This window comes from Salvelinus alpinus, chromosome 7, assembly GCF_045679555.1.
Source record: "Salvelinus alpinus chromosome 7, SLU_Salpinus.1, whole genome shotgun sequence".
NCBI lineage: Eukaryota > Metazoa > Chordata > Actinopteri > Salmoniformes > Salmonidae > Salvelinus > Salvelinus alpinus.
Genome location: NC_092092.1, coordinates 65486822 through 65506405, shown reverse-complemented (window position 1 = coordinate 65506405; position 19584 = coordinate 65486822). Strand labels below are relative to the sequence as shown.

At 42.6% G+C, this 19584-nt stretch overlaps 1 long non-coding RNA gene across 1 annotated transcript; it reads left to right on the top strand.

Annotated features, from left to right (window-relative positions):
- The first annotated feature begins 689 nt into the window (after nucleotides 1-689).
- Nucleotides 690-19172, top strand: LOC139581486 (uncharacterized). The gene is made up of 2 exons (XR_011676235.1): nucleotides 690-878; nucleotides 18089-19172. It is a non-coding gene; the product is annotated as an uncharacterized lncRNA (long non-coding RNA).
- The last annotated feature ends 412 nt before the right edge of the window (nucleotides 19173-19584 follow it).

Here is a 19584-nt window from a genome sequence, read left to right as displayed (position 1 = left end):
TCTTCATCGAACACTTCCATGCTCTAGTGAACTCTCTCTACAGTCACCCTGATGGTTAGCTATGAAAAATTCACTACCTCCATCCCCATTATTCTCCCTCCTTTCTAAAAGCAAACAAACTTATTTTCCCTCTGTTCTCTGGTATTCCCTCCTCTTTTTTCCCTGACCTTTCAGTATATGATTCCCAGCTTACATTCAGCGAATGCTTTCCCAGCTTACATTCAGCGAATGCTTTCCCATATGGGGCAGTCAGACTTTTTGAGAGGAAGATAATTATTCCAAATAGCTGTGTCTGAGCGCTGTACTCATGTTCCCAGACCTGACCCGACCAGGCTAGAGCAGGCAGGAATGGCAAGGATCCCTCTCTCCTCCTTAATGGTTTCCACATGGAGCTCTGGAGTGGGCGGCCAAGCCTACAGCACAGGCAGAAAACTCCAAATTTAGAAGAAATATGAAAATGGTCAAATGCGGCTTCGTTTGCAAGGGAGACAGGCCCAGCACCCCCTTCACCCTGCCCCCTCCCTCCCCCGTAGATCTCCTTCTCAGACATTGCAGGTCATAGGCTGAGGTCACGGGGCCCTCACGCTAGCAAATCACAGAGCTTTGGGGGCTTTCCCTCATTGGTGCCTGCCCCTCGCCTCATATAAGGTCAAAGAAAAGTCTGTGCTCCCCAAGCCTTGCACCAGGAACCCCCTTCAGCCAGTTGGGCTCACACATCGGCCATGGTAGCAGTGTTGGGAAGCCCCCCAACACCTCCCACTTCCACCCCCACCCAGGCCTCACCACTCAGCGTCAGCCACCGGGCCAAGTCTAGGACAGACAGCAACACAGGAGCCACCGAGGACCAGGGCCACAGGCAAAAAGACAGCAGCACAAAGGTAAGTCTGCCTCTGCTACACAGCCTTACATACACTCCCCTACGTACAGTATTTATTTGGAGAGTGAAGCTAAAACTTTTAATTTGGCTCTATACTCCAGCATTCTGGACTGGAGATGAATTGTTTTGTATGATGAGAAAGTACAGAATGTCACCTTTTATTTGAGTGTATTTTCATACATATCTATTATATCGTTTAGAAATGAAAGCACTTTATGTATCTAGTCCCTCCATTTGAAGGTGTCTTAAGTATTTGGTTAAATTAATTTACAGTGTATTAAAGTAGTCAAATGTTTAGTATTTGGTCCCATATTCCTAGCACACAATGACTACATAAAGCCTGTGACACTACACACTTGTTGGATGCATTTGCAGTTTGTTTTAGATGTATTTCGGGTTATGTTGTGCTCAATATAAATTAATGGTAAATAATGTATTGTGTCATTTTGGAGGAACTTTTATTGTAAATAATAATAGAATATGTTTCTGAACACACACAATGAGCATGCCCCTCAAAGCAAGCTAACCTCTCACCATTACCAATAACAGGAGAGGTTAGCATTATATATCATACCCCCAAGATATGCTAACCTCTTACCATTACCAGTAACAGGAGAGGTTAGCATTTTGGGGGTATGATCTTTGTTCCTCTATAACTTTCTCACTCAGCATTATTCATAATTCATTCATATAAGTGAATTTGTCCAAATACGTATGAAAAAGAACATGTTCAAATAGGGGACTACATACATAAAGTGCTTTCATTTCTAAAACACATACTGTATGGAAAAAAACTCAAATAAAATGTGACATTCTGTACTGTCACCTCATATAAAACATTTGATCTCAAATCCAAAATGGTGGAGTATAGAGCCAAATGTACATATTTTAGCTTCACTGTCCAATTACATACTTAGGGGAGTGTGCATCTTTAGAGACAGGGTTCACTCCCCCAAAGTGGAAAATATACCAGTCAACTGTGGACTATGTGACATTGTATGGTCAAGTGATACCCTGATAGATGCTCATAGGTAGAAGTCTTGATGTGGCGGACGGGCAGACGATCAACAGAATACAAGGTTGAAGGTGACTGATAGAGTTTTTTGTCACCTGTCATCTTCTCCTGTCTGTGCTGGAGGCTGAGGGCTGGATGACCTGGGGTCAGGGTGTTTTTGTCTGCCAGGCGCGTCTGTGGCAGCGCCACGGTGACATGTCTGTTGTGTCCGTGTGTCATGATGACAGACAGCAGGCTAAATTGACACTGAGCTGATGAACAGCCAGGAGATGAGATGATGGCTCTCACTGGGACACAGAATCAGTGTCACTCCAGTGTTACTCTTGGTACTGGTTGGTTTCAACCTTAAGGCTGCTGCCATTGTCAGCAAGACAATGGTTTATTGAGTTAGTGCGGGCAGGAGTGCATTAGGCTTCTTCAGTGAATACTTTACCTTGTGTTAGGTGACACAACAACTCATCTGAATGTGGTGGGGCCAGACGAGCACCACTAACAATGATCTCATTTCTATATTCTTGTGGTTTTATATAACAATCAATAAGAGTGTGGAGGTATAACCAAAGTTATAATCATTGTCTGGGTGGAGGTATAACCGAAGTTATAATCATTGTCTGGGTGGAGGTATAACCGAAGTTATAATCATTGTCTGGGTGGAGGTATAACCAAAGTTATAATCATTGTCTGGGTGGAGGTATAACCAAAGTTATAATCATTGTCTGGGTGGAGGTATAACCGAAGTTATAATCATTGTCTGGGTGGAGGTATAACCAAAGTTATAATCATTGTCTGGGTGGAGGTATAACCGAAGTTATAATCCTGTCAGGGTGGAGGTATAACCAAAGTTATAATCATTGTCTGGGTGGAGGTATAACTGAAGTTGTAATCATTGTCTGGGTGGAGGTATAACCAAAGTTATAATCATTGTCTGGGTGGAGGTATAACTGAAGTTGTAATCATTGTCTGGGTGGAGGTATAACCGAAGTTGTAATCATTGTCTGGGTGGAGGTATAACTGAAGTTGTAATCCTGTCAGGGTGGAGGTATAACTGAAGTTATAATCATTGTCTGGGTGGAGGTATAACCAAAGTTATAATCATTGTCTGGGTGGAGGTATAACTGAAGTTGTAATCATTGTCAGGGTGGAGGTATAACCGAAGTTATAATCATTGTCTGGGTGGAGGTATAACTGAAGTTATAATCATTGTCTGGGTGGAGGTATAACTGAAGTTGTAATCATTGTCTGGGTGGAGGTATAACCGAAGTTGTAATCATTGTCTGGGTGGAGGTATAACTGAAGTTGTAATCCTGTCAGGGTGGAGGTATAACTGAAGTTATAATCATTGTCTGGGTGGAGGTATAACCAAAGTTATAATCATTGTCTGGGTGGAGGTATAACTGAAGTTGTAATCATTGTCAGGGTGGAGGTATAACCGAAGTTATAATCATTGTCTGGGTGGAGGTATAACTGAAGTTATAATCATTGTCTGGGTGGAGGTATAACTGAAGTTGTAATCATTGTCTGGGTGGAGGTATAACCGAAGTTATAATCATTGTCTGGGTGGAGGTATAACTGAAGTTATAATCATTGTCTGGGTGGAGGTATAACTGAAGTTGTAATCATTGTCTGGGTGGAGGTATAACCGAAGTTGTAATCATTGTCTGGGTGGAGGTATAACTGAAGTTGTAATCCTGTCAGGGTGGAGGTATAACTGAAGTTATAATCATTGTCTGGGTGGAGGTATAACCGAAGTTATAATCATTGTCTGGGTGGAGGTATAACTGAAGTTGTAATCCTGTCAGGGTGGAGGTATAACTGAAGTTGTAATCATTGTCTGGGTGGAGGTATAACTGAAGTTGTAATCCTGTCAGGGTGGAGGTATAACTGAAGTTATAATCATTGTCTGGGTGGAGGTATAACCGAAGTTATAATCATTGTCTGGGTGGAGGTATAACTGAAGTTGTAATCCTGTCAGGGTGGAGGTATAACTGAAGTTGTAATCATGTCAGGGTGGAGGTATAACTGAAGTTGTAATCCTGTCAGGGTGGAGGTATAACTGAAGTTGTAATCCTGTCAGGGTGGAGGTATAACTGATGTTGTAATCCTGTCAGGGTGGAGATATAACTGAAGTTGTAATCATGTCAGGGTGGAGATATAACTGAAGTTGTAATCATGTCAGGGTGGAGATATAACTGAAGTTATAATCATTGTCTGGGTGGAGGTATAACTGATGTTGTAATCCTGTCAGGGTGGAGATATAACTGAAGTTGTAATCATGTCAGGGTGGAGGTATAACTGATGTTGTAATCCTGTCAGGGTGGAGATATAACTGAAGTTGTAATCATGTCAGGGTGGAGGTATAACTGAAGTTGTAATCCTGTCAGGGTGGAGATATAACTGAAGTTGTAATCATGTCAGGGTGGAGGTATAACTGAAGTTGTAATCCTGTCAGGGTGGAGATATAACTGAAGTTGTAATCATGTCAGGGTGGAGATATAACTGAAGTTGTAATCATGTCAGGGTGGAGATATAACTGAAGTTGTAATCATGTCAGGGTGGAGGTATAACTGATGTTGTAATCCTATCAGGGTGGAGGTATAACTGAAGTTGTAATCATGTCAGGGTGGAGGTATAACTGATGTTGTAATCCTATCAGGGTGGAGGTATAACTGAAGTTGTAATCATGTCTGGGTGGAGGTATAACTGATGTTGTAATCCTGTCAGGGTGGAGATATAACTGAAGTTGTAATCCTGTCAGGGTGGAGGTATAACTGAAGTTGTAATCATGTCAGGGTGGAGGTATAACTGAAGTTGTAATCATGTCAGGGTGGAGGTATAACTGAAGTTGTAATCATGTCAGGGTGGAGGTATAACTGATGTTGTAATCCTGTCAGGGTGGAGATATAACTGAAGTTATAATCATTGTCTGGGTGGAGGTATAACTGATGTTGTAATCATGTCAGGGTGGAGGTATAACTGAAGTTGTAATCATGTCAGGGTGGAGATATAACTGATGTTGTAATCATGTCAGGGTGGAGGTATAACTGAAGTTGTAATCATGTCAGGGTGGAGATATAACTGATGTTGTAATCATGTCAGGGTGGAGGTATAACTGATGTTGTAATCCTGTCAGGGTGGAGATATAACTGAAGTTGTAATCATGTCAGGGTGGAGATATAACTGAAGTTGTAATCATGTCAGGGTGGAGATATAACTGATGTTGTAATCCTGTCAGGGTGGAGGTATAACTGATGTTGTAATCCTGTCAGGGTGGAGATATAACTGAAGTTGTAATCATGTCAGGGTGGAGGTATAACTGATGTTGTAATCATGTCAGGGTGGAGGTATAACTGATGTTGTAATCATGTCAGGGTGGAGGTATAACTGAAGTTGTAATCCTGTCAGGGTGGAGGTATAACTGATGTTGTAATCCTGTCAGGGTGGAGGTATAACTGAAGTTGTAATCATGTCAGGGTGGAGATATAACTGAAGTTGTAATCCTGTCAGGGTGGAGGTATAACTGATGTTGTAATCCTGTCAGGGTGGAGGTATAACTGAAGTTGTAATCATGTCAGGGTGGAGATATAACTGAAGTTGTAATCATGTCAGGGTGGAGATATAACTGAAGTTGTAATCATGTCAGGGTGGAGGTATAACTGATGTTGTAATCCTGTCAGGGTGGAGGTATAACTGATGTTGTAATCCTATCAGGGTGGAGGTATAACTGAAGTTGTAATCATGTCAGGGTGGAGGTATAACTGATGTTGTAATCCTGTCAGGGTGGAGATATAACTGAAGTTGTAATCATGTCAGGGTGGAGGTATAACTGATGTTGTAATCCTATCAGGCTAGACAAGCAGCATTTACAGTCTCTGTTGTCCTTTTACTTCTGTCATGGAAACAATGTGGTCTCTTTTCACCTCTGCTATTTCAATATGTGTGTGTTTACATGAAGGAGAGTGAAAGAGGTCAAGGTTGAGGGCTGATTAATATAATAAATAAGTATAATAAAGTAGTATCACCTGACACATAATGGAGTGAACAATGGCAGACACTTTCTACTGGTGGGACTGTAATATTACTCTGTTCCTTCACAACAAGTGGCTAGTAATACAGCCTGAATCTAATCACCATGGAAACTAAAAAGAATGTGTTGTCTGCTTTATATTACATCAACATGCTTAGCAATTCTATTAACTGTCTAAATTTAGTTCAAGACGTATCTGGTGTTTTCCTCTTTTGCTCCTTTATCTTTGATACAGGCCTGGTGTTTGGCTGATTCCTATAAATCAGTAGTGTGATCCTGATTAATGCAGCACTTCATCGTGTCGGTTAGGTGGTTGATATCGGGCAGCTACACAACAGAACGACAGACGCATCCACACACCGCTTCGGTGTCATAAGCAGACGGTTCTATAAACAAGGATTATATTCATTAACATTGTGACAGTCTACAAAATGTGTACACAAATAAATGCCTCGCTGTAGCGTCTTCTGACATGAAGTTATCTTTCATCAGGGTATGAAAAGGGAAATGTGAACACAACTCCACCGCCCCTTAACTTATTTATACAATCAGTCATTTCTGGTAGACTTGTCTTTGGAAAAACAATGGTATTTTCCACCATATCTGTGTATTAATGCAGAATGCCATATCAGTATATGGATGGATGAGATAGATAGATAGATAGATAGATAGATAGATAGATAGATAGATAGATAGATAGATAGATAGATAGATAGATAGATAGATAGATAGATAGATAGATAGATAGATTGATTGATTGATTGATTGATTGATTGATTAAAATGAGGGGATGGGAGATGGAGACAGTGAGGGAGGGAGAGGAAACCGTCTGGAAGCCATCAAACCACAGAGCCTTTTCACATGACCCCGTAATGGCCCTGGCTCTCTGGCCTGTCCTCTGTTTCACTCTCCTCCTCCCCAGGGGACCCCCGTTCCCAGGGTCCCTCTCACATGTACACCAGGGTGGGTTAGGGGTGGGAGGGGAAACAGGGGGTTAAGTCCTCAGAGAATGACCAAGACCTCTTTTCAGATTCTCAAAGGAGGACAGACAGAAAGCCCTGGCCTGATCATACACACACCTGCATACTGTATTCTCTCCCTCCCTCTCAGGAACACACACACAATACCACAGAGGTTGTTTGGTTCTCTTCTATACTGTCTATACGGGTGGGTGAGGTTATCTCCATACTTTGTCTCACCATCCTTTGGATGCTATAGCAGCTCAAGCAGTTTTTCCGTAGCTACAGCCTCACATTCCAGATTCCATCTCTCTCTCTCAGCATTCTGGGAATGCTTCGGTCGTTTTATAACTTCCTCTCTGTGTTGTAAAATGCTTTTCCTGCTGGGTTTTGTGTCTTTTTGAAAAGACAATGTGGCTACATTGTGTCTTTTTGAAATCTCTGATTTATCTAGTCAATTTCATGCCCACTGTTCTTTGCCTCTTACATGTTGCTAATTCCTTCTCTTATTTCATTGTGTGCATGTTTGATGCACATTCACAACCTTTGACACCTGACTGAAGAAATTGCCCAATTATTGCTCAATTCTGTTTATCCATGAGCCGTATGAGCGTAAGAAGGAACTTCACCCCCTGTGTAAGAAAGTAGTGTTTTTAAGTCCATTATAGTTTTTGTTAATAATGTATTATTCGTCTTGTGTTTTAAGTCCATTATTGTTATATTATTATTTATATTTTTTTCTTTAACATTTATTTAACTAGGCCGGTCACTTTAGAACAAATTCTTAATTACAATGATCGCCTACCCCGGCCAAACCCTAACCCGGACGACACTGGGCCAATTGTGCGCTGCCCTATGGGAATCCCAAGCACGGCCGGTTGTGATACAGCCTGGAATCGAAACAGGGTCTGTAGTGACGCCTCTAGCCCTGAGATGCAGTGCCTTAGACCGCTGCACCACTCGGGAGCCCAAGATAGTGTATTATTCATCTGTAGTGTTTTTAAGTAAATTATAGTTCTTCATCATCTTTGTTTTATTTTCTGGCTATTCTAAAAAATAATGTACAATTCACTATCTAACCTACACACAAGCCAATGGACACACACACACACAACTTTCTTTGGCCCATTGGGATAAGAGATTCATCCTTTCTCAGAAATTCTCTCTCCGTCTTGAGAAATCCACCCAACCCAAATTCCCAAAGTGCTGGGAATCCTGTGTTTATGGAATGCATCTGAGGGAGCGTTGTGGGATCAGGCATGGGGTGCCCTGGGGGGGGGGGGGGGGGGGGCTCTGCTGTCCTGGATCTGGGATAGGATGAGAAACACAGCACACTGACTTACAATGGTGAAGATGGGGCATGTACTTTCAAGTCCAAACAAGACGGGCCGTCAAAAGTAGAAATATGCTTCAAGTAAAAAGTTTAATATGTAAGAGACGCATTGACAGCCTTTGATTTCACAGCTTATTTGACTGTCGCTTAGGCATTAGCACAATCGATCACAGTAATAATTTATCCTCTGGATGGTTTAGTTAGACAGGGATGCACAAAGTTGCTTCCATAAGTTTCTGTCAAATACTACTCTGACCATAATGTCTCAATGTATATGCATGTGTTACAAAGTAAGGCCCACGTGAATGTTTACCGTGACTATTCAATTAGCCTCTACTGTGACATTCATTTGTTTCTTTGTTCTTTGCCTCTGAATTCTGAGAGAGAGAGCGAGAGAGAGAGAGCTCAGAGGTACTAGAGTGCTGAGCTTCATCAACATCTGATTCATCCTCTGTGGTAGACACAGAGAGCAGGCAGAAGAGGGAAAAAGAAAAGAGGAGAGAGAGAGGGAGACCACCCCTCACCCTCCTCACGCTTCCTGCCTAGATGATTTAAGGAGATGGGGAGAAATGAGAGGGGACCTTAAAAGGCAATGTTTGGGCGTCCATTATCAGGCCATGGGTCTGTGTAAACACAGTGTCTGCCTACACGTCTGTCTGTATGTCTGTGGAGGTGAGCACTTTGGCACAGGCTTAGGCACTTCACATTTACAGAGACATTGCACACACTCACTCACATACATACGCATACACACCAAAGTAAGCAAGTCCTGGCAATGTATTTTTCACCTTGTCACTTTCAAGTGATAGTTTCTTGACATCGGAGAAGAGTTGAAGTGAAAAGGTTTACAAATCATTTTGACAGATGTTTAGGCTGGAAAGGTCTTCAGTGATACGTTAAAATAGCCAGGTAATTAAACTAATGATATACAGAACATTGCATTCATAACATCTAGCATATGCCATGTACACTGCTCTTTCCATGACAGACTGACCAGGTGAAAGCTATAATCCCTTACTGACGTCACTTGTTAATTCCACTTCAATCAGTGTAGATGAAGGGGAGGAGACAAGTTACAGAAGGATTTTTAGGCCTTCAGACAATTGAGACATTGTGTATGTGTGCCATTCAGGGGGTGAATGGGCAAGACAAAAGATTTAAGTGCCTTTGAACGCGGTATGTTAGTAGGTGCCTGGCGCACCAGTTTGAGTGTGGTCAACAGTTTCCCGTGTGTGGTCCACCACCCAAAGGACATCCTGCCAACTTAATATGATTGTGGGACGCATTGGAGTCAACATCGGCCAGCATCACTGTGGAACACTTTCGACACCTTGTAGAGTCCATGCCTCGACGAATTGAGGCTGTTCTGAGGGGGGGGGGGGGGATTCAATATTAGGAAATTGTTCATACTGTGTATAGCAAACTGTAGGCAAAGCTATATCATTGCCTATACATGCATAGTAGTACAGACACCATTTAATAAAAAGAATGTGCACCATTGCTGTAGTATATGGCTAGAGAACATTGATGTCATAACAACTACACTAGGTAAACCGGATAAGTTCTAGCTACTCAAAAAATATGAGCAAACTGATTTTAATTATTTTGATTTCTCTATACATATAAACCACTAGTTCAATTAAATCAATAGGGTGAAGTGAACACGACATCTTTTTAAGTCAAAGTAATTTAATAAGTACTTGAAATGTTTGAGTTTAGCAGTCCACCTTAGAAACTATGATTTATCATTACTCAAATGTAACTGTACGTTTCCTTTTACTCATAGCCAGTCGATCAATAATATAACAATACTTTTAGCAAAAAAATGCATATTTAATTACAAATCCGTAGAAACTATGAGAATAAAAAAGGTTCAGAACTTTTGTGAAACATCACAGCACAGTTGAAAAATACAGTGCATTCGGAAAGTATTCAGACCCCTTGACTTTTTCCACATTTAGTTACGTTACAGCCTAATTCTAAAATGTATTATATCGTTCTTTCCCTCATCAGTCTACACACAATGCTCCATAATGACAAAGCAAAAACAGTTTTTGTTATAAAGAATAGAACATTTAAGTACATAAGTATTCAGACCCTTTACTCAGGACTTTGATGAAGCACTTTTGGCAATGATTACAGCCTCGAGTCTTCTTGGCTATGACCCTACAAGCTTGGCACACCTGTTTTTGAGGAGTTTCTCCCATTCTTCTCTGCAGATACTCTCAAGCTCTCAGGTTGGATGGGGAGCGTCGCTGCACAGCTATTTTCAGGTCTTTCCAGAGATGTTCGATCAGGTTCAAGTCCGGGCTCTGGCTGGTCCACTCAAGGACATTCAGAGACCTGTCCCAAAGCCACTCCTGCGTTGTCTTGGCTGTGTGCTTGTTCTGTTGAAAGATGAACTTTCGCCCCAGTCTGAGGTCCTAAGCGCTCTGGAGCGGGTTTTCATCAAGGATCTCTATGTACTTTGCTCCGTTCTTCTTTTTCTCAATCCTGACAAGTCTCTCAGTCCCTGCCGCTGAAAAACATCCCCACAGCATGATGCTGCCACCACCATGCTTCAGCGTTGGGATGTTGCCAGGTTTCCTCCAGACATGACACTTGATATTAAGGCCAAAGAGTTCAATCTTGGTTTCATCAGACCATAGAATCTTGTTCCTCATGGTCTGAGAGTCCTTTAGGTTCCTTTTGGCAAACTCCAAGCGGGCTGTTGTGCCTTTCTGAAGAGTGGCTTCCGTTTGGCCACTCTACCATAAAGGCCTGATTGGTGGAGTGCTACAGAGATGGTTGTCCTTCTGGAAGGTTCTCCACAGAGGAACTCTGGAGCTCTGTCAGAGTGACCATCGGGTTCTTGGCCACCTCACTGACCAAGGCCCTTCTCCTCCGATTGCTCAGTTTGGCCTGGTGGCCAGCTCTAGGAAGAGTCTTGGTGGTTACCATCTTCTTCCATTTAAGAATGATGGAAGCCATTGTGGTCTTGGGGACCTTCAATGCTGCAGAAATGTTTTGGTACCCTTCTACGGACCATTCCTTCGACCTCATGGCTTGGTTTTTGCTCTGACATGCATTGTCAACTCTGGGACCTTATATAGATAGGTGTTTGCCTTTCCAAATCATGTCCAATCAATTGAATTTACCACAGGTGGTAATCAAGTTGTAGAAACATCTCAAGGATGATCAATGGACAAAGGATGCACCTGAGCTCAATATTGAGTGTCATAGCAAAGAATCTGAATACGTATGTAAATAAGGTATTTCTGTTTACATTTTTTATGAATTAGCTAATATTTCTAAAAAACGTTTTTTGCTTTGTCCACTCTCCCCTTTTCCCTCACTGTAAACCCCAATGTGCTGTCATTACTCACATTTTATGAGGAAACCTGTTGCACTAGATATTTCTGAGAACAGTTACATAAAGTGATTTTATAGTCATTACTTAAACCGATAGAGTCACTGTGACCCTGTAGGCCAGGGGTCCAGATTTGAGTTGTATCAGCTTGAAATTCTTTATTAACGCCCCCATTAAGCCACCCCTCCAATATAATTTCCCAGTGGGCCTTGCCTTTTTGAGTGAATTGTGGAGTTACTACCCATGGCTGTATTTGTTAGTGACAGAGACATGATTGTTGAATTTGTTCATTTTCAGTCCTGTGGCCTTCACCAAGTGAGTCCATAGGTAAATGTTATCATTATAATTAAACTCTTTATGACAATACATTACATATCTCCTAGTCTTATTTTGAGGCCTAGCTTTACTTGATTACAGTGGTCTGAAATTCATGGTTTGCAGGCCACATCAGGTCTGCAAGTAGGGTTGCAAAATTCCAGTAACTTTCCCAAAATTCCCAGATTTTCAAAAAATCCTAGTTGAAGGATTTCCAGGAATCTTACTAACGATTTCTGGAAAACCTGGGAAATGTAACAGAATTTTGCAACCCTACCTGCAAGTCACATTATTCTGGCTTGCAAAGTGATGGGTAATTCCTATTAGAATCCATCCAGAGTTAGGATATCCAACAGCTTAAATTTGTATTCACCAGCAGCCTGCATTCATAATGTCTGCCAGGGTCAGGAACAGTGGGAGGAGACTACCTAAGCCATTTAAACTGGAATAACCATTTCAATAACAGTTGCAACAATTCTAACTAAATGATTGGATTAGTAAAAAAATGTATGTTATTTATCTTTGGGTAGCATAAAATCAATCACTCAATGTACATGCAAAAACACAGATACAGTATATATTTTTTTCTAAGAATCTATCTGCAGTAAAGCATACTGGGAAAAAGTTAATTCGTTATCATAACTTTAAAAAATGTTGTTGGTGTGACTTCTCATTTAGTTTTGAGTCAGTATCACAAACATTTAAGTAACAGTGACTTTGAGTTCAACTTACTAGAAGTATTTGAGTTCGAAATAGCTTTGGGTTTACAGTGTAATAGTAAAATGTTTTTAACAAGGAGCATGGGAAACAGGAAATTAATACAGAATGTGATGTTTATTGTTTTGTGTTGGTCATTAAGTGTCTGTGGTATCAGTATCATTAGACACAGAGCATGGGAGAGTGTTGTGTTTGTTAGTAATGTTTTCTCGGGCCTGTAGATATCTGTTTGGGTACGACATCCGGGGTCCTGGATGAGACCTGTATATACAGTGCATTCAGAAAGTATTCACACGCACCCCTTGACTTTTTCCACATGTTGTTGTGTTATATGCAGCCTGAATTGAAAATGGATTAAATTGAGATTTTCTGTCTCTGGCCTACACACCATACCCCATAATGTCAAAGTGGAATAATGTTTTTAGAAATGTTTACAAATTACCTTGGCTGCTGCAATACCTCACTTTAGTCTCTGGTAGACTCCCAGCATGTTATTTAGACAACACCTCACTTTAGTCTCTGGTAGACTCCCAGCATGTTATTTAGACAATACCTCACTTTAGTCTCTGGTAGACTCCCAGCATGTTATTTAGACAACACCTCACTTTAGTCTCTGGTAGACTCCCAGCATGTTATTTAGACAACACCTCACTTTAGTCTCTGGTAGACTCCCAGCATGTTATTTAGACAATACCTCACTTTAGTCTCTGGTAGACTCCCAGCATGTTATTTAGACAATACCTCACTTTAGTCTCTGGTAGACTCCCAGCATGTTATTTAGACAACACCTCACTTTAGTCTCTGGTAGACTCCCAGCATGTTATTTAGACAACACCTCACTTTAGTCTCTGGTAGACTCCCAGCATGTTATTTAGACAACACCTCACTTTAGTCTCTGATAGACTCCCAGCATGTTATTTAGACAACACCTCACTTTAGTCTCTGATAGACTCCCAGCATGTTATTTAGACAACACCTCACTTTAGTCTCTGGTAGACTCCCAGCATGTTATTTAGACAACACCTCACTTTAGTCTCTGGTAGACTCCCAGCATGTTATTTAGACAACACCTCACTTTAGTCTCTGGTAGACTCCCAGCATGTTATTTAGACAACACCTCACTTTAGTCTCTGGTAGACTCCCAGCATGTTATTTAGACAACACCTCACTTTAGTCTCTGGTAGACTCCCAGCATGTTATTTAGACAACACCTCACTTTAGTCTCTGGTAGACTCCCAGCATGTTATTTAGACAACACCTCACTTTAGTCTCTGGTAGACTCCCAGCATGTTATTTAGACAACACCTCACTTTAGTCTCTGGTAGACTCCCAGCATGTTATTTAGACAACACCTCACTTTAGTCTCTGGTAGACTCCCAGCATGTTATTTAGACAACACCTCACTTTAGTCTCTGGTAGACTCCCAGCATGTTATTTAGACAACACCTCACTTTAGTCTCTGGTAGACTCCCAGCATGTTATTTAGACAACACCTCACTTTAGTCTCTGATAGACTCCCAGCATGTTATTTAGACAACACCTCACTTTAGTCTCTGATAGACTCCCAGCATGTTATTTAGACAACACCTCACTTTAGTCTCTGGTAGACTCCCAGCATGTTATTTAGACAACACCTCACTTTAGTCTCTGGTAGACTCCCAGCATGTTATTTAGACAACACCTCACTTTAGTCTCTGGTAGACTCCCAGCATGTTATTTAGACAACACCTCACTTTAGTCTCTGGTAGACTCCCAGCATGTTATTTAGACAATACCTCACTTTAGTCTCTGATAGACTCCCAGCATGTTATTTAGACAACACCTCACTTTAGTCTCTGGTAGACTCCCAGCATGTTATTTAGACAACACCTCACTTTAGTCTCTGATAGACTCCCAGCATGTTATTTAGACAACACCTCACTTTAGTCTCTGGTAGACTCCCAGCATGTTATTTAGACAACACCTCACTTTAGTCTCTGGTAGACTCCCAGCATGTTATTTAGACAACACCTCACTGTAGTCTCTGGTAGACTCCCAGCATGTTATTTAGACAACACCTCACTTTAGTCTCTGATAGACTCCCAGTATGTTATTTAGACAACACCTCACTTTAGTCTCTGGTAGACTCCCAGCATGTTATTTAGACAACACCTCACTTTAGTCTCTGGTAGACTCCCAGCATGTTATTTAGACAACACCTCACTTTAGTCTCTGATAGACTCCCAGCATGTTATTTAGACAACACCTCACTTTAGTCTCTGGTAGACTCCCAGCATGTTATTTAGACAACACCTCACTTTAGTCTCTGATAGACTCCCAGCATGTTATTTAGACAACACCTCACTTTAGTCTCTGATAGACTCCCAGCATGTTATTTAGACAACACCTCACTTTAGTCTCTGGTAGACTCCCAGCATGTTATTTAGACAACACCTCACTTTAGTCTCTGATAGACTCCCAGCATGTTATTTAGACAACACCTCACTTTAGTCTCTGATAGACTCCCAGCATGTTATTTAGACAATACGGCAGCCCTTCTTTGTGACTGCTCTTGGGTTTTTCTGGCTTCTCCTTCACCTTCGCGCCCTTTTCCCTTTTATGTCAGTCAGCAGCATTCTGTGACTAGAAAAGGGAATGTATGCAGCCAGCCGACAAGAGAGCCAGGGAGCGAGAGGGAGAGGTGGAGGAGGGGCATGCACGTTGAGAGCAGAGACAAACTATCTGCCTTCCTGCAAGAGCCTGAAAGAGTGAATGCTTATCGAAAGTACAGCTACATTTTCCGGCTCAGAATTCCTTATAAGGGCAGAGGGAGGCTCCAGGAGAGGGGGTTGAGAAAACCTAGAGCTCTTTCGTCTTGGGGAGAGCTCCAAATTGCTCTGGAATTCTCCCCTTGTTTCTTCTTTATTTTCTTCACCTCTTTTTGGTTTTGCTTTCCCTCTTTGGACTAAACTGAAAACTCCTTCAGTTAGATTACAGGAGATTTATTGTACTCCTAAATAGACCTCATCATAGCAGCTTTTGGACACTTAGTTTGGACTCTTGTCTGTGAGAACAACGTAGAGCATGGCTCTGTGTAGGTCATCGTCACTAAGCTAGTCAGTATCTCTACAGGCCATGCCTTAGCCACAAAATTAGACACCGCTATCCATGAGCCCATACTGTTGAGTGTCCAGTTCCTGTGTGTGTCTGTGTGAAGTCTTGTGAGTCTGCTGTCTGTCTGCTGGAACTAGTGTTGAACTGTTCTCTTCTATATCTATCCTATTTCAATGTGGGGGAAACAGCAGAGGTCTGCCGGGATATACTGAACTTAAGAGCAGGACATACACTGTATCCCATAGGTGGGTGTCACATGCGGTCTGCCACAGTTACATCAACCTAATCCTCCTCAGAGGTCAGAAATCATAGCTGTGATAGATAGCTGATGTCACTTCTTAGAAATGGTAATAAGAATGCTTTCATGTAGAGTCTGGTGTGTCACTGTGAGTATCACAACTCCCATTTCTCATCCTGGGTCAACTCCCATCCCTCACCCTGGGTCAACCCCATCCCACATCCTGGGCCAACTTCCATCCCACATCCTGGGTCAACTCCTATCCCTCACGCTGGGTCAACTCCCATCCCTCAACTTGGGTCAACTCCCATCCCTCATCCTGGGTCAACTCTCATCCTGGGTCAACTCTCATCCTGGGTCAACTCCCATCCCTCATCCTGGGTCAACTCCCATCCCTCATCTTGGGTCAACTCCCATCCCTCATCCTGGGTCAACTCCCATCCCTCATCCTGGGTCAACTGTTATCCTGGGTCAACTCCCATCCCACATCCCGAGTCAACTCCCATCCCTCATCCTGGGTCAACTCCCATCCCTCATCTTGGGTCAACTCCCATCCCTCATCCTGGGTCAACTCTCATCCTGGGTCAACTCCCATCCCTCATCCTGGGTCAACTCCCATCCCTCATCCCGGGTCAACTCCCATCCCTCATCCCGGGTCAACTCTCATCCCTCATCCCGGGTCAACTCCCATCCCTCATCCCGGGTCAACTCCCATCCCTCATCCCGGGTCAACTTCCATCCCTCAAGGGCACAGTCTGTCTAAGTTGGCTGAAAGTCACTGAGGGGAAGGCTGTGTATCAGATGATATCAGATCCAAGGAAATTTGTTTGAAACCTTCCCATCCCCAGTGTCCCACAACATCACTTCCCCCCGCGATAGAATAAGCTGATAGTGTGTTCTTTACTCTAATTCGATTATGGGTGTTGTTGACTCAGAGTTGTATTTTTACAACCAAGCATAATCACTAAATAAGTTACTGTAACTAAAATCAGATAAAGTCTCTGAGCTCCATGGGAGTTTCCTCCTCCCCCTGTTTCTCCTCCTTCTCCTCTTCGTGGTGGCTGAGGTCTGATGTTGGGAGGTGGGGCACTGTGGTGTCCTGACCTTAGGGATTCCCAGAGGCCCAGGGAGCTGGTAACCATGGCACCCAGTGACACACATTCTGCCCCTACACCAACTAGCATAAACACAACACACATCTACAGTCAGTTAAATTGTTATTATAATGTTAAAATATTTCATTAACTGGTTATCTTATCTAACGTATATGATTACACCAGTCTACATTCTAAATAAATAGCAATAAGAATCTACTGAGAAATGGTGCATGCAGACTTTAATTGACAAAGGAGTGGGAGCAAGGCTAACGGGATGAGAAATGAGAAGTACCTATACAGTAGCAGTGATCGAGCAAGAGATTCCAGAGTGGTATGGCTGAGGGAGGAATCCTGGATGTAGCATGAAGAGTAGAGGAAGTGTGTTTAGAACAGAGGGAGAGAGGGAGCTCCTGGTTGGGGTTCGGGTGGGTGTCCTGCAGTTAGGGGTTTAGTTTGGGTGATGCTGCTGGCACTCTACCCCCTCTGCAGTTGCTGTGAGAAGAACGTGCTGGAACAGGAGATGGCACCACACCCTTACAGTCATTACGGCAGCATCTCTTAACAACATGCTGCTGATCAGAACTCTCTGTGGCCACAATCCAACATGGCTGAAGCTCCTGGAAAATCAGTGCCACAGGCATCCCAAAACATCCCCAGTACACCAATCCCTAGCAGTGAGGGACTGGGATATAGATAGGGGTAAGGTGGGATGGGATAGCAACTTGCACACAGGGGGGTGGGCTGTTGTGTGCAATGCGAGGGGGGGGGGGGATTTGGGAAAGCTACAGGGAGGAATGCTAGTGGGAACAGGGACAGGATGGAGCAGCGTTTAAATATGCAGGCAGGGGTCAAAGTCATTTCCTGTTCCCCAACAATAACGTTTACAGCCCCCACATTCCCCAACATACAGCCAGCCAGCCTCACTCTTTATGGTACCATCTCTCTTACAGTTTCCAATTAGAAAAGGACTGTACAGACAAGACAACTTTCACAATTGAGTTCAGAATGTGTGCTTCATGTTGTTTGGTGAATGCCCTTAAGAATCCTTCCATTGCTCTTTTTTCCCTACAGGTCAGTCTGAGCTGGGGTCTTAGACAAGAAACAAACCAGAGAGGTTCTAACACCATCCCCTTTGCTAGTCAAAACAACCCTTTTCTTTAGTGATGTGAAGAGAAGACAGGTAAGGTATGATTGGGTGGGTGGGTGTGCCAGAACATTGGCATTGATATTTTACTGTGTAGCTCTATTGCTTGGTCCTCAGGCCCCAGGTGCAGTGCTGCATCTCTGGTCAATTGGGAGTCTGAGATGAAGCACTGTAGCTCGGGAAGGAGGGTGCTGCTACAGCGGGGTGAGTAGTCTGGGACAGAGGGATAGCTCTGTCTATCTCTATGCCTTATAATCATGGAGACCATGCATGGAAGCTGTTATTGTGGCGATCTGTGTTCAGGATATTAGGGAGGGAGGGAGGGAGGGAGGGCCCCCCGTGACTGGTTCTGCCCCTCCCAGTCTCTCTCTCTCTCTCTCTCTCTCTCTTTCTCTCTCTCTCTCTCTGTGTCTCTCGCAGGTCTGGACACATATCTGAGATACCAAATCATCGCTCCACCCATGATGTTAACATGTTAATGGACCATTAAAGACTGTAGTTCCTGGTGTGTTTTCCATGCTATAATTTATCTCCTCCTCCTGAGTGCATTTACAGCATTACCCTGGGCTTTTCCTCGTCCCCGGGGTCCAGTTTTCCCAGGAATCCCTTGGGTAATCACAACGGGGATTCCTGGAAATACTGTTCTTGGGGGTGGGGCTTGACTACATGGATCTGGGATAGTAATACAATCTGCTTGTAATATGTTCCACAGGCATGTGGTTGCAACGTAATGTCATGTGAAAATGATATGACTGGGGAAGGACGATAAATAAACAGATGAAACTAGTTACTGAATACTGTACAGTATATCTTGATGCAAGGCCATTCTGGGTGCATACTCTGTAAATTACGCTACACCATTTTATATGCATTTCACTGTCAGATAATCTTAATAAAGGCATATCATGTTATATAATAGCTATTTATAACTCCACTTTTTTCTTATTTTTTCATGGGCAATGTTGCCACTGTGCAAATGTTAAAACTCAATAAAAGTTAACATTTCCAACATGTCTATCTCAGTCGTTCAACTTTATTGCAACACTGCAATTTTGATCATCATGTAAACTTGCTGGAATGACCCAAATCTAATTCTGGACAAACTGCCAAATATGAAAACAGTGCCCTCTACGTGTAGATATCAACACTACACATTGCTTGTCAAAATCTTCACCACAAGGGGTCAGAGTTGAGCCACTTCCTTACATGTACTAGGGGTAGGCCATCATCCTACATGTGCTACATCAGATTGCCATTATGGCAGACCAAAAATATATATATTTTTTTATATCTTAACATATTTCAGTTCACATGGAGTAGCATTTAGACATAGAGGAAATGTGTATGAGTGTTTGTGGGCACTATTCTACAGACATCTTCAAGATAACAGGGAGCGTGTACCCCAAATGTGATGTTCTGTGTC